Here is a 12,412-nt window from a genome sequence, read left to right as displayed (position 1 = left end):
ATAAATATCTGAAACACATGCTGTTTAATTCACATTGTTCCATTTTCTTAAGTCAGAGCTTCTGTCTACATGCAATATCTGCTCTCTTACTGCTTTCTCCATTTATAACTAAATAAGATACTGCTTTTGCCATATTCAACAGTTTCCATCATTCGTTCTGGGCATTTCATTTTTCCCCGTTAAAATGAAGTCACAACCAGTTCCATCAGGCTGTAACTCATACAGAAGAAAAATCCAAATCAAAACAAATTAACAGCAAATTACCAGACATGAATATGTTAGTATAAAAATATCAGCAACATGAAGAGTAAAGCAGATAACATCCACTCCCACATATTGGGAGGAGGGTCACCTCTATTAGATTTACTTTTCATACTGCACTACCTATTCCCAAATTAGACACCACACACACTCCTTCTCGCATCATAAGAAAAAAACAGTTTGCAATAGTGTAACTATTGTGAATATTTTAATACAAACCTAATAACTGGTGACGATAGTAAAATGTAGGTCATGCACTTAAGTATGGTATATAATCTTACTTTTAAGGGAACTTGGGCCAAATTCATCTTTGGTGTAACTCCGTTGGCTCAGCAGGGTTAGACTATCTACCACGACCAGAGTTTGGATTGCATGGACATTTAGCAATGAGGGGAGTAGGCTGATCAGTAAGTTTTTAGTGGACGAAAGGAAAAATTCATAAGATAAACAAATAAATAAGCTTTAGTTTCTACCTTAAAGATAATAGCTAGATCAATATAGTAATTTGTTGCAAATAAAACCCAAGAATAGTTATGAAGATAAGCATTTAGTAGCAAATTAATAAGGGTGAGAGCTACCTATTTTGCAGCAAGGAGTGCAGAGTGTCTGACCCACTTGCCTTGTGACATGCATAGAACAAGTATAGTTCTCGCAGAGCTGGCCCGCAATGAAATGGAAAACAGAGGGAGATAGAATCATTTACATATACAGCACGTTTAGGGAAAGCCCATTGCTAAACTCTCTGCTCTGATCTGCCAGGTGAGGAAATCAGTCTCATGAACTAAAAGTAGCCTTCAAAGGTGGGGATAAGATGCCAGAATCAAAACTGCAGTAGGTGCAAGAGGTGGAGTCCACAAAGGCTCCTAAACTTGAGTTTTATTCTCCACTGCACTCTACAAAACTCCCACCAAATTCTGTAGGTTCCTAATCTCACTTGGTGCCTACATTTTCAGGGTAAAAGTTCCCTCAGTGCCTAAGTTTCTGCCTCTGGGCATTTGCATTGCCACCTTGTTCTAGGCATCTGGACACCTATCTCCCAACTAAGCTCCAGGGTGATTCATGAACTGGGCAAACCATCCACCTAAGTCATGTGCAGGGCGCAGTCCGGTAGGTGTGCTCAGTGGCTGCCTACCATATCGGGTTCCATTCAAAAACTGGCTGGAGGAGGAGGAAAAAGTGGTTTTGCTGGTGCCTACCTTATAATTCTCTCTCTCTCTAGCCCAGTGACTATTTCAGTATTAATCTACAGTGGAACAGTAATAGGGCCAGACAGAGAGAGTGAGAATAACTCTGTAATTCAGTGGCTAGGACACTGAGGCGGGAGACCCAGGGTTCAATTCCCCTACTCCAGTCACTCTTTCATTATTGATCCAAATTGGAACAGCTTCAACAGGAGACTAAAGGAATTCCACATCAGAATATCCTATAGGTCAGAGATTAGAACCTTTTCCATAGTTGTGAGGGATGCCTGTTCAAATCCTTTTTTCCCCTTTGTCAGGCAGGTGGAGATTGAACCTGGATTTCCACCATCCCAGATGAGTGCTTTAGCCATTGGACTAAAAGTTACAAGGTGGTACTACCTCCTCCTCTTCAGCCATTTTGTGTGGAACCAGGGGCTTGCCTCACTCATTCTCACAAGAAACATCGTAGGCATGTAAGCCTCCTGATTCCAGGACAAGGGTTCATGAATCAGTAGCAGAGACAGGTACCTAACTCTAAGGACCATTTCCATTTTCTTTCATCATGTAGGAAGCCTAGGCCCTGACTCAGGCTTTGTGCATCATAGTGTTGTGTCTGTGATTTTCTAGGTGACTACAGATTAGGCACTGTGACGCTGAGCATTGAAAATCTAAATTTGTATATCTGGGCCAGGATGAAAAAACTGTATTGCCTCTCCAGTTAAAACTAAGTGCCTACAAATCAACTAACCCTATTAAGAAGGACTGTCGTTATTTTTTAGAAAATATGGAATATGTATAATTTTCCATTGTATCTCTGAAAAAATATTGCTACATAAATGTATTTCAGGGGAATTTGAAGATGTCTTTTTTAATCTTTAATAATCACGCAAGATTCAGGTTTGGTGGAGAGATGGTTCAGAACTTTCCTAATTGCAGGAGAACTCTGAGCTTGCTCATACTTCTGGAAAATATCAACTTCACAACAGGTATGCTCTGAGGTTTGAAACAGGCATTTACTTAGTCCAGTAGTTCTCAAAGTTATTTGACTGATTTCTTTGTGTCTGTAGTCATTTACGCTCCCCCTCATCACAAGTACATGTACCACCACCCAGTTCTGAAGGCAGAACGGAGAGCAGTGGCTGCTGGCCAAGCACCTAGCTTTGAAGGCAGCATGTGCCAGCAGCAGCACAGAAGTAAGGGTGGCAATGTGAAAAGAGATATTAATCAGTATCAGGTTTCTCAGCAGATTTAGAAGTAAGGGTGCAACAGCACAGAAGTAAGGGGTGCAATATGAAAAGTATGAAAAGTGTGAATTGGCCACATTAGCACTACAAAAAGTAATTTCCCCTCTGTTGATATTCACCCCTTCTTGTCAACTGTTGGGAATGGGCCACATCCACCCTGATTGAATTGGCCTTGTTAGCACTGACCCCCCATTAGGTAAGGCAACTCTCATCTTTTCATGTGCTGTATATTTATTCCTGCCTACTGTATTTTTCACTCCATGCATCTGATGAAGTGGGTTATAGCCCATGAAAGCTTATGCCCAATATAGCAGGATGGTCCCCTGCTCCTGCCCTAAAGTGTTAAAAACAGCCTTTTGAGGGGGCTGTGGCTGGAGAAAGCAGCTTTTAGGCTGGGCTGATTGGGGGAAGTGGCTGCAGCTGGGGCCATGCCCCAAACAGACTCAGCTGGCCCTATAAAGGCAGAGGAGCCAGGGGCAGACAGAAGTCTTCCTCCGCCTATAGAGGGAGAAGGGCTTGGCTGCAGGGAGCTAGACACAAAGTACCTGAGTGGAGTAGGGCTGGGGAAAGGCTGAGGAGCTCCAGCCTGGAAAGCTCCAGGCTGCGGATTAGCATTGGGCCAACACGTACTGGGAGTTGCAGGGGGCAGCCCAGGGGTAGGCCAAGGCAGCAGGTCCAAACCCAACCTTGCCAGTGATGAGTAGGCTGATACTGCAGTCTGCCCCAGGGCATGGGGGATAGACAGTGACTGGCAGTAGCCGTATACTGAGGTGGGAATAGTGGGTGAGGGTTCCCTGTGGAGGAGAGACCTTAAGACTGAGAGAAAGGGGTTACTCTCAGGGGGCAGCACCCCATGTAAAAGGGCACTGGGTCCAGAGAGGGACACAGGGCCAGAGGACAGGTGGATCACCAGCCTGCAGAGGGTGCTCTGGAGCTGGAATCAAGCTAATTCCCAGAAGTCACCAGCAGGAGGCACTGCAGAGGTGAGTCCACACGTCTACACCCAAATAAATTTGTTAGTCTCTAAGGTGCCACAAGGAGTCCTCATTGTTTTTAATATGAAAAGTGATATTTGTCAATATCACTTTTCACAGCAGACTTAGTACCCATTGCCACACCTACTTCAGCACTGCTGCTGACACCCCAGGGCTGACAGCCAGTGCCCCGCCACCTCCAGGTGAGGGATTGGTGGGGAGAGAAAGGAGAGCCCGAGCCTAGCTGGTGGAGCTCCAGCTGTCCCCTTTATCCCCACCTCCTGCCCTCTACACATGCCCCAGTCACCTGGGACTGACAGCCAGAGCTCTTTAAAAAAAGAGCATATCGCTCACACCTCCCTTGACACATTCCAGTGAGTCCCTTGGGAAGCCTGCCCCATAGTTTGAGAACAGCTTCACTAGTCCCTGATATACTAACATTGCTTCAGCTCCATGTGTATATTCAGCTTGTTTGTATGGTGTGTATCTTCGTATGGTAGCTAGACCACATTGTATATATACAGACATAAACTACTACTGCTGCCAGCTAATGGAGTTACTCCTTTTTCACCTTTAGTGGTAGAGGAATGTGCATTAATGTTAACATCGTAGATTCAAACCTTCTCAAAGACCTGGGGAAAGAGGGAGAGAAGGTTATTACACATAGTCACAACTATGCTAGCATCTTGATCCTTACATCTGTATCTTTATATGCAAACTATATATTTCAAATGTTGCAATCTAATGAACATGCCCTGTGTTCTTTGGCATTCTTTGCTCTATAAGCAAATATGTCAAATGGTGAGATTGTTTACCCTGGGAAATGCAAATCCCTAAGGAAACTGGTGTTCTTCAGTTTAGAGTGCATTGGATGGTGGTGTATTATACAGATTCCAAAAGGGCTCTGTAGATATATCAAATAGATTCATTAAGGGGCATGGTCTGACTACTATTGGGAAAAAAATCTTTTTTTCAAAACTTATGTTCCACTTGTTCCCATAGTAATTAAACCATTCATTTATATCAAGGTTTCTATTTTGTTTTCTTAAAAAGTGATTTTTACTTTTAGTAAATCTTTTTTGTTGCTTGGTCTTCAAAATGCAAGGTATAACATTCACTAAATTATATGTAGGGACTGTGAAGTAACTACGGTACCCTACAAAGAAAATACATGTAATTTCACAGGTGTTATTTAGACACATTATAAAGATGTAAAGAAGATGCTACAGAGGAGTTTAAGGAGGAGCTGATCCAAACATATGGTCAAAGAATAAAATGCTCAATTGTTTGACAGTTTGAAAAGCAACTAAATCATCAGGAGTAATATAGAGGATTGCATAATGACTCCTGGTTTTGACTGATGATGGTACGGTCAGTAATATAGTATGGAGTTACAAATGTTTTATATACAGGAACATAGACCAATCCTATCCTCTTTCAGCCTTCACTTTGCTAAACAAACCAAATTCTTTTTCAGTCTACTCTTCATTCCCCTGATCATCCTTGTAGCACCCACCATTGCTATTGAAGTTAATAACTTCAGAAGCTCTGCACCTCTGAAAAATCAGATTACTTTTATAGGTACTGTACCTAATAAGGATTTAGATTTCTAATTTTGGACACTCAATTTTGTCAGTTTTGGCTGGTGTACAAAAACCTTCTGTACTCCCATTTCTGAGAATTGCAAACTTCCTGCTTGGGTGAGAGTATAGATTTGCTGACATGCATTTCTTTAAAGTTGTATGTGTTTTATCAGAACATACATCTGTTATATTTTTCACCTAATATGAGCAACAGTATGTTTTCATGTTGCATGACTCATATTTTAATTAAGAGAAAACAAAAAAACAAGAGAACAAAAGTAAAGCCTCCAGAACAGAACACCATGTGTCTAGTCTCTAACATGCCGCATCTGAACGGAACATAAAATAATAGCTGCCTCCAGTCGACATTGCACTCCTAGAAAATAATAATACAATGCACAGACAAGAAAATCTTAACAATTACACATTGTAGTTATATTGAGGGCACTTAAAACCTTTCTACCAGTTTGAAAGAGATTACCAGGTCCAAAACCAGGGAATTTCAGTACCTGGCAAAATGTTTTATACTATAATAAATGTTTTAAATATGAACCCTCTGCCTACAGCACCCCTAGAGTAGCCATTAACAAAGCCAATGACCATTTATATATAATAACTGTAGAATTATTTTGGTTAGAAGGGTTCTACTTTACTCCCCAGCACCATGTGTAGTTAAGTCTGGAATGCATCCAGTAATGCCCATTCCACAAGCTCACTTTTTGAGCTTGCTCCTTTTTCACACTTTTATTATAGTTATAAAATTTTACACAATACTTATCATTAAATGAATTGTTAAATATTTAAAAAAATAATATTTAATTCATTCCCATAGCAGATTCTCTCTTCTGTCTTCATGGACTAGTGAAAATAATTGATTAATACCTATAACATTCTTAAATGATTTGGAGTGATTATTGGATTTACTTAATGGTAGATTGACTGCTGACAAGGGTTTGGGATAATCAATCAGTTTTCACATGATGCAACAGAATGGTCTAAAGGTCCTCCATTTTTTTTCTCCTGCCTGAAAATTCCCACATTCTTAGGCTCCAGACTACAGCCATAGTGGTGTTTCTGTTTCCCCGGTACACTTTGTAAATCTGGCCTCACATTATGGATGACCCTAAGTGAGTATACTAAAAAGGGGAGGGGACATATAAGCCTCTTTGTGTTCTCCATGTCTACTGAAGGTTGGACAAGAAGTAATAAGCTTAATCTCCAGCAAGCAAGATGTAGGTTAGATATTAGGCAAATACTTTCTAACTATAAGGATAGTTAAGCACTGGAATTAACTTCCAAATGAGGTTGTCCATTCCTCATCACCGGAGGTTTTTAGGAACAGGTTGAACAAATACCTGTCACGGATGGTCGAGGTTTGCTTGGTCTTGACTGAGTGCAGGGGGCTAAGCTGGATGGCTTCTCAAAATCCCTCCCAGCCCTACATTGCTATGATTCTATGAAAACATATTACAGTTGCAAGCACCAGCACCAGGCTTTCAGAGCATTTAGATAGATACAATAAATAGAATTATATATGGTAAACATTCTACTGAGTGAATGAGAATTTTATGCCATTGAATTAAACAGCAGCACCCATGTGATATATATTTTTTTATTTCCTCCCTACTGTACTACACATTTCTGAGAAATTCATTATTGCATGTTATATTGTACTTAGTACATACTTTTACTACTATTAGGGTGCTTTAACATTATTGAGAAATTACCTTGTTTAGTCAATCTCAACGTCTCATAAATGTGCATAGAACAATAGTTGTTTACATTAAATTTGCTCTGCCAACTGTCGGTCATGTTTGCTATGAATGACATAGCACTTAACCACTGTTACTCATGCTTTCTATTAGGAGACATAGCACTTTAGGAATTAGTGTGCTTGTGGTTTACAAATGCACAACTGAAATTAATTTACATGAAAACACAATTTCATATTGTTCATGTTGAAGTAAAATGGCTTAATATTACTGTAATTTCAGATTCAATCAATGCATAATTATTGCTTTGCAGTAGCAACAATGTAGTGATGGCTGAGGATACACTTTCACTCTGAGCCTCTATTTTCTGCCACTTACAACTTCCCTGAAAATTACCCTTTGGGCTGACTTTTCTCAAGCTTGTATGTAAAGAAAGTGGAGAAGTTGTTAACTTTCTCAAAAGTTGATCCATTTATTGATATTTTTGAGATGCTGAGTGTACAGTTTCTTTGTTCTTGAATAATTTTCTTGCTAAAGTTCAGATTTGGCACATACCTAATACTTAGGGAGGAATGTGTGCTTTGGTAAATTGGAAATTCATTGATTGAGATTAAAGAAGTTTAAAATGCTTGATAATGTGACAGTGTGTATATGCAGTCTGTAATTTTCTTCCCACTTTAAGTACACTCCGGGTTACTGGGGCCTTATCTACACCTTATGTGTTTAATCCACAGTAACTTGAGTTAGTTCAGTGTGGAAATGCCTGCATACACATGATGTGATTCATGAAAATGCAGCAACTCCACACTTACTGTGAACTCTGGAGTCCTCTTTCAAAGTGTATTGTGTTCAATGCAAATTGAGTTAGTGAGATGTATTGTTAGTGTGAAAAAAATACGATTGCACTGTCCCACACTGCTTTGCAGGCATCTGTTACTGAGCTGTCTGGTTGCCTGTGTGCTCTTCACTTCCCTCAGGTCAAGCAGTTACAACATGCCTTGAGTAGCCTTTTGGAGCTGTGCTGAGATCCTGGATCTCATCACCATTTGTGGTGAAGTGTAGGTTCAGTAAGCTCTTGGGGCCAGCCACCAGAAGGTTTATTGTGGGGTGCAGGGTAGTTTTGGTGGACTGTGACATACAACAGCTCAGACTAAACAATTTGGTGATCCCTTCTGGCCTTAAATTCTAGTACTCTATTACACAGCTGTATAGCTCTTAGGCAAGTCTACACTGCAGTGTAAGCCCAGGGTTAGTAGGACTTGATTCAGCTGATCCTAGGTTTCAGAATCTAGGGCTTGTGGGCAACAGAGGCCAATTTATAAACATTATTGTCAGCTGCACTGGAAAGGTTCACGATGCTAGGGTTATCTGACAGGCTGGGACACTATTCCCACCACATGACATAAGCATAAACAGAGTTACTGTCCTGACTGGGGGACCCAGTGTATCCCCTTTTGCCTTGACTTATGAAACCATATTCTGATCTCAGAGGTCCTGAGAAATGAAGGTTTAATTATACTCTCAGCTGGTGTAGAACTGTGGTTGAATGTGCATTGGGCTAATTGAAATCCCACTGGAGATGCATAAAGACTAGGGCTCTTGAGCGATTAAAAAAATTAATTGTGATTAATTGAATCTGTTAAACAATAATATAATACCATTTATTTAAATATTTTGGATGTTTTCTACATTTTCAAATATATTGATTTCAATTGCAACACAGAATACAAAGTGTACATTGCTCACTTTATATTTAGTTTGATAACAAGTGTTTGCACAGTAAAAAAAACATAAGAAATAGTATTTTTTTAATTCACCTAATACAAGTACTGTAGTGAAATCTCTTTATCATGAAAGCTGAACTTACAAATGTAGAATTATATATATATATATATATATATATACAACATTCAAAATTAAAACAATGTAAAATTTTAGAGCCTGCAAGTCCACTCAGTCCTACTTTTTGCAAGTCCACTCAGTCCTACTTTTTGTTCAGCCAATCACTCAGACAAACAAGTTTGCTTACATTTGCAGGAGATTATGCCACCCACTTCTTGTTTACAATGTCACCTGAAAGTGAGAACAGGCATTCGCATGGCACTATTGTAGTCGACATTGCAAGGTATTTACCTGCTAGATGCACTAAAGATTCATATGTCCCTTCATGCTTCAACCACCGTTCCAGGGGATATGCATCCATGCTGATGACAGGTTCTGTTTGACAAAAAATCCAAACCAGTGCGGACTGATGTATGTTCATTTTCATTAACTGAGTCAGATGCCACCAGCAGAAGGTTGATTTTCTTTTTTGGTGCTTCGGGTTCTATAGTTTCCATATCAGAGTGTTGCTCTTTTAAGACTTCTGAAAGCATGCTCCACACCTCATCCCTCTCAGATTTTGGAAGGCACTTCAGATTCTTAAACCTTTGGTCGAGTACTGTAGCTATCTTTTGAAATCTCACATTGGTACCTTCTTTGCATTTTGTGAACTCTGCAGTGAAAGTGTTCTTAATGTGAACAACATGTGCTGACTCATCATCTGAGACTACTATAACATGAAATATATTCAGAATATGGGTAATACAGAGCAGAGGACATACAATTTTCCCCCAAGGAGTTCAGTCACAAATTTAATTAACACATTATTTTTTTAATGAGCATCATCAGCATGGAAGCATGTCCTCTGGAATTGTGGCTGAAGCATGAAGGGGCATATAAATGTTTAGCATATGTGGCACGTAAATACTTTGCAATGCCAGCTACAAAAGTGCCATGCAAATGCCTGTTCTCACTTGCTGGTGACATTGTAAATAAGAAGAGGGCAGCGTTATCTTCTGTTAATGTGAAGAAACTTGTTTGTCTGAGCGATTGGCTGAACAAGAAGTAGGACTGAGTGGACTTGTAGGCTCTAAAGTTTCACGCTGTTTTGTTTTTGAGTGCAGTTATGTAACCAAAAAAATCTACACTTGTAAATTGCACTTACATGTCAGATTGCACTACGTACTTGTCCAAGGTGAATTGAAAAATACTATTTCTTTTATTTATCATTTTTACAACACAGAATACAATATATATGAAAATCTAAAACACTCATTCAAAATATTTAATAAATTTCAATTGGTATTCTAATGTTTAATGGTGTGATTAAAACTGCAATTAATCGTGAGATTAATTTTTTGAGTTAATCCCAAGAGTTAACTGCAATTAATCGACAACCGTAATACAGACTCATCTGGATTCCAGTATCAACAATGGTGTCCGTTTTACTGTTGCTCACTGTGCTCTTCACAATTTTTGTGAAGACAAAGGTAAGCCATCCCCCCTGAATGGACATATAACTGTGAGAGGCCCCTGAACTGGTACACTCAGTCCAAAATGGCACCTAACACAGCTGGAGCTTTATGCACAAGGCTTTGTATTCATGGATGCTTTGTATTCCAACATTATGGACTTGCATGGGCCACTGGAAGAGGGTGAATAGTACCTTTATGAATGTGCTCGGGTGAGTGCAGTTGTTGATTGACATGCATTGTACTTTTGAATGACATGACTGCTAATGAAATGGGGGAGGTAGGAACAGTATGGATTGTATCTGTACCAAGACATGGGTTTTGCATGCAACTTCCCAGTTGTCCCTGATCATGTGTTTACCTTTATTTTTGATGTATATATTATATGCAGTGATGGCAATATCATTTTTTTATAAAATAAAAACCTTTATTTTTTACACATGTATTGGAAAAGTACAATATTAAAGCATTGCCTTGTGGACCAGCTGCCATTAGCACCCCAAAACCCTTTAAAACTTTTAAAAGTAACCACAAATAAAGTGCATAAACAAGTGCAAACAGTTAAACTATGTACATTTGCTTACTATTGTTTATCCCCTGGCCTCCTGTTTTCCTTTCCCTACCTTCCATGTTTGCCATGCAATTGCTGTTGGGGCAGGGGGTGGAGGTATCCATGGAGGAAGAGTTCAGCACTGAGGACTGCATGGGGCACATTTTTCCTGTCCAGTTGCTCATAGGGCCCAAGTGCATGGGCCACCCAGCCATGGAGTTGTTTAAGCTGTTCCTGGCATGCAGAGCAGAGTTTCACGGAGGAGTCACAGCCCATGGTGTGGGCACAGTGGGAGCCTGCACTCTTGTGACCAGTAGACACAGCTGCCGCACAAACAGTTCTCTCTATTGCACTCTGTCTTTCTCCCTTAACTGTTGTCTCTATTCCAGGAACTCCAAAGCAAATGCCCGTTCCCATGCCTCAACCCTGTACTCAAGATGAAAAGCCAGCTTGAACCTTTCCTCTTGCCTCTTGGCATGTCTTTCCTCTTGCTGCAAGTCCCTTTGCCTTTGATACTTGACCTGAGTGTTGGTCCTGTCCAGAACTTCAACCATAAGTTCATCACATAAACACTTTCTCTTGGAAGGGTCTGTGAAGGTTTGGTGAACCAGGCTTCTGCAGCTTGGGTGAATTGTGGAGGCACTGCAGCCTATGGAGGTCGAAGTTGCCTGGAACAGGACAGGACATTGTCTTTAGTAGCTCAGTGTAAGATCACAGAAAAAGACAATTTTGGAATTTCAGAGACAGAAAATGTTACTGTCTGAAACGGAATTTCAATAAATTGCCAGAGGGCTGCTTCACACCACAGAAGCTCCCTGAACACAGCTGGCTTAATCTCAGTGAACGAAGTGCTGAGAGAATGGTAAATTAAATATCACAACTTTTTATTCTAAAAAATTGGAGTTTGGGGGGAACGTCGGTGGTCATGTTTTACTACTTAAACCTTCTCTATACTATTGAATATTGCACATTTTGGGGGAAATAACAGCTCTTGTGGTGCCTGATTGGCAAATGGAGGTGGCTGCTAGTTTATTCCAAGCTGTCAGTTGGAAACCAGGCATATATGCTACCCCAGTATTCAAACAAATGGAGACTGAACAGTGAATCTGTGAATGGAATTGTCAGGTGAGGTGGCCTTGAAAAATGCACCCTTCCTTGAAATGTGAACAGCTAGCTGGAGTTCCTACTACAGGAAAAGTTTGCAGGTATCAGCAGCCAGGATTGGATCAGAATTAATGAGGGAGTCAACAAGATGCTGCATTTGCCTCCACGTGGCTAGTACCTCACCATGGTTTCCTGTTCTGGCTGCATGCAAGTGCACAGAATTCTACTGCCATTTCCTTTCTCCGCCTGGCAAATGTATGGACTCAGTTCAAACTCCAGTAGTGTTTGGGACTAATGACTTTGCCACCCATGGGATGAATGGACTACATTTATGAGAAATGGACTGCATTTGAAAATGGACTATATTTGAACCTCTTCCCCTTCCCCCCTGTCTTCCTGGACAGTTCAGTCCTTTCAGGCAGCTTGTTACACCATTGGGTTGTTACCAAGTGGCTTACATACAGGGAAGGTAATATAAGGTTCTTATTTTAACACACTGGAATGAAATAG

Source organism: Mauremys reevesii, linkage group 3 (assembly GCF_016161935.1).
Source record: "Mauremys reevesii isolate NIE-2019 linkage group 3, ASM1616193v1, whole genome shotgun sequence".
Lineage (NCBI taxonomy): Eukaryota > Metazoa > Chordata > Testudines > Geoemydidae > Mauremys > Mauremys reevesii.
Note: the sequence above shows the minus strand (reverse complement) of the source record.